Source organism: Mus caroli, chromosome 4, assembly GCF_900094665.2.
Source record: "Mus caroli chromosome 4, CAROLI_EIJ_v1.1, whole genome shotgun sequence".
In the NCBI taxonomy this organism is placed as follows: Eukaryota; Metazoa; Chordata; class Mammalia; order Rodentia; family Muridae; genus Mus; species Mus caroli.
Window position 1 is genome coordinate 89091734 of NC_034573.1, and position 4226 is coordinate 89095959.

The following is a 4226-nucleotide window of genomic DNA, read 5'->3' on the forward strand; positions in this document are numbered from 1 at the left end:
ACCTATATGACAAGAACTTCAAAATGCTGAAGAAAGAAATTGATGTGGATATCAGAAGATAGATCTCCATGCTCATTGGATAGGCAGGAATAGCAGTGGAAATGGCCATCTTACCAAAAACAATCTACAGATTCAATGCACCTCCCATCAAAATTTCAACAAAGCTCTTTACAGACCTTGGAATAGCAATTGCCAACTTAATATGGAAAAACAAAAATCCAGGATATGTAAAACAATCCTGGACAATAAAAGAACAGCTGGAACATCTAGAGGTATCACCATCTCTAACCTCAAGATGCCCTAGAGAGCAATAGTAATAAGAACTGCATAGTATAAAGGAACAGATAGGTTGATCAAAAGATTTGGAATCAGCCGGGCATGGTGGCGCACGCCTTTAATCCCAGCACTCGGGAGGCAGAGGCAGGCGGATTTCTGAGTTCGAGGCCAGCCTGGTCTACAAAATGAGTTCCAGGACAGCCCGGGCTACACAGAGAAACCCTGTCTCGAAAAAAACCAAAAAAAAAAAAAAAAAAAAAAAAAAAAAAAAAAAAAAAAAAGATTTGGAATCAAAGATCCTGAAATAAACCCACACACCTATAGACACTTGAATTTTTATAAAGGCAAAATGCATGCAATGGAAAAAGGAAAACATCTTTGAGAAATGGTGTTAGTCTTACGACGGGATGTATGCATGTGAAAAAATACAAATAAGTCTTTATCATTGTGCACAAACCTCATATCGAAGTAGATCAAAGACCTCAATATAAAACTGGATACACTAAATCTAACAGACCAGAAAGTGAGTAGTAGCCTTGAACTCATTGATACAGTGGACAACTTCATGAATATAATACCAATGACTCATCATCTAAGATGTATCTAATTGATACATAGGAACTCATGAAATTGAAATGTTTCTGCAAGGCAAAGGACAGTATAAATAGAAAAAAATTGACAGCCTACAGATTGTGAAAGGATCTTTACCATCCTTATATTTGATAGAGAGTTAATATGCAAAATATATAAAGAACTTAAGAAGTTAGACAACAACAAAAACCCAAACAACCCAATTTAAAAATGGGGTACAGAGCTAAACATAAAATTCTCAGAAGAATCTCTAATGTCTGAGATCTACTTAAAGAAATGTTCTAAGTCCTTAGTCATTAAGGAAATGCAAATTAAAACAACTCTGAGATCCTATCTCACACCTGTCAGAAGGGCTAAGAACAAAACCTCAAGAGATAGCACATGCTGGTGAGGATGTGGAACAAAAGGAACACTCCTCCATTGCTGGTGGTAATGCAAACCTGTATAACCATTTTAGAAATAAACTTGGTGGTTTCTCTGAAAACTGAGAACACTTCTATCTCAAAACCCAGCTATTCCACTCCTGCGCATAAACCCAAAAGATGGTCAACCATAACACAAGGACATCTGTTCACCTATATTTATAGCAGCTTTATTCATAATAGCCAGAAACTGGAAACAACCTAGATGCCCCTCAACTGAAGAATAACAAAAATGTGGTACATCTACACAATGGAATATTATTCAGCCACTAAAAATAAAGATGCCATGAAATTTGTAGGCAAATGATGGAAATTGAGATTATTATCCTGGGTAAGGTAAGCCAAACCCAAAACCTGCATGCATATTATGTACTCACTTATAAATGGATAGTACTCATAAAGTAAAGGATACTTACACTACACTCTACAGACCCAAAAAAGCTAAAGAAGAAGGAAGGTCCAAACAAGTATGCTTGAATCTCAATTCCAAAGGGAGATAAAATAATCATAGGAGGCAGATGGAGGGAGGGAACTGAATGAGAGAGGGGAATGGGAGAGGAATGGGGTGACAGTGATTACATGTGGGAAAAGAGGAAAGAGGGCAAGAGGGCCAAAGGGACAGAGGGCCAGGAGAATGAAAAGAAATCAGCAACATGGGTAATAAGGTAGGAGGCATCTTAAGATATGTCAGAGACTTTGGAGGAGGAGACTCCCAAGGATAAATGAGGGTGACCTTAGATGAGACTCACAGCAGTGGAAATATGGAACCTAAAGAGTATACCTCCTAATGTCAGGCAGGAACACCAGTGGAGCAATAGGGACACCAACCAACCCACGAAACTTTTGGTCTCAACTTTATCCTTTCTACAAGAAATGTAGAGCCATAGATGGAGCAGAGACAGCGGACTAGCCAACCAATAATCATCTCAAATTGAGACCAATCCCATGGGCAAATACTAGCCTCTGACACTATTAATAAATATTGTTATGCTTGCAGACAAAAGCCTTACATAACTGTCCTCTGAGAGGCTCCACCAAGGATCTGACTTAAACAGATGCAGAGACCCAGAGCCAAACATTGGATGGAGCTGGGAGACTATTATGGAAGTGTTGGGTGAAGAAACGAAGGCTCTGAAGGGGATATGAGCTCCCCAGGAAGACCAACAGAGTCAACTAAACTGTACACTTTGGGGAATCTGTGAGACTGAACCACCAACCAAAGACCATACATGAGCTGGACCTAGGCCCGCAGCACATATGTAGCAAATGTGCTACTCATTCATACAGAGATCCAGGTCAACTGCAGCAGAGCTATCCCTAATGCTATTTCCTTGCTGTGATCTGGAATGGCCATGACTCAGTTCCAGCCTCTAGATAAGAGTCAGCAGATCTTCATGTTCCTCTAGTGTAGAAGATAGTTGTAAGTAAAAGGCTTGTTTACATAATAATGTAAACATTTTTCATGTTTCATGGATTGTTCTCTGTGCCAAGGTTAATGACTCTATCACAATTAGAATCAGCATGAGTCCAGGAAGTGAGAATCTGTCTAATGTTCCTCAGAAAAAAGGTATCCCTTAAGACTGTGAAAAGGAGCTCTGAAAACATGAGTTCAAAAATAAACAGGATTCCTTAACTATGCAAAATATAATGATACAATATGAATTGTATGAGGGGCTTCATGGACCTGGAAGAACAGAGGCAGCTGCACTATGGAGTCTATAAAGGGAAAGGAATAGTTAATAAACATGACTCATAGCTCAAGTATTAAAGTAGAGCCAGGAGGTAAGGGAGCTCTGATTTCTGGGTGGGATCATACCCAGCTAAGCTTGTGTGTGTGTGTGTGTGTGTGTGTGTGTGTGTGTGTGTGTGTGTGTGTGTGTGTTTACAAAGGCAGGCAGACTTCTGAGATCAAGGTCAGCCTGGGACAGAGTGAGTATAGTTCCAAGAATGGTGGGAGTGGTGACTTCAGGGCAGGATCCCTCCCAGCAAAGCTTATTGTTTGTGTTGTTTTGTGGGAACAACAAAAGGGAACCTGGGGTAAAGGACTGAATTGATATGTAAATAAAAGACTGGTTGGAATGTAAGAGCTGACCTATCCAGAGGGCTATTACAACTATTTTAGAAATTTTCTTGCAGATTTTCTGACTTTGGTCAGAAAACTCCAAAGCTATCCAGAAAATTATTACACTTTTACAATTTTGTCCAGTAGGTTTTCTGATTTTGATCGGAAAACCCATGAAATACCTAGAGAAATATTTTGAGCCAACTACAGAGCTATCAGGCTGCACTCCATCACTGACTTTGAGTTGTTTCTTCCACTGTTCCCAAACAACCCTCTCTCAGGACCCTTGACCCAGATGAATCTGATCCTCTGCAGTTGCCTGTCTATGTAATACACTCCCCCTAACTGGGTTGCCTTTTTTGGACTCAGTGAAAGACGATGTATCTAGACCTGAAGAGACTTGATGTGCTAGGGTCAAGGGAGATACACAGAGGAAGCTGACACACTCTCAGAGGAGAATGGGATGGAGTGTGGGGAGGGACTGTATGAGAGCGGGACCTGGAGGGCACAGCAATTGGGATGTAAAGTGAATGAATGAATGAAAGGATATTTATTTGTAAAAGAATGAAAAATAAAGAAGGGGAGAGAGGGAGAAAGGGAATTTAAATGAAAAATTAAGGAAGTAGGTATGTGTTGTCTCTTTTAGGATAGAAAAGCACATTCTATGAGACCATCATAACTATAGTGTAAATGGCAGGTCACAACATTAAGAAAAATCCAAGAATCCAAAGTTCAACAAGCATTCAATATGGATATAGATGCAAAAGTCACAAATAATATATTATCATGTTGAAACACTAATTTCATAAAATGGATTGCACCCAAACAAGCTTGTGGTATTAATTACAGGCAAGAAAATATATCTGGTTCAGCAC

At 39.6% G+C, this 4226-nt stretch overlaps 2 non-coding genes across 2 annotated transcripts; both read left to right on the top strand.

Annotated features, from left to right (window-relative positions):
• The first annotated feature begins 3391 nt into the window (after positions 1-3391).
• Positions 3392-3454, top strand: LOC115030951. Its single transcript, XR_003836547.1, has one exon. It is a non-coding gene; the product is annotated as a U7 small nuclear RNA (small nuclear RNA).
• A 9-nt stretch (positions 3455-3463) lies between these two features.
• Positions 3464-3526, top strand: LOC115030945. The gene has a single exon (XR_003836542.1). It is a non-coding gene; the product is annotated as a U7 small nuclear RNA (small nuclear RNA).
• Positions 3527-4226: the final 700 nt, after the last annotated feature.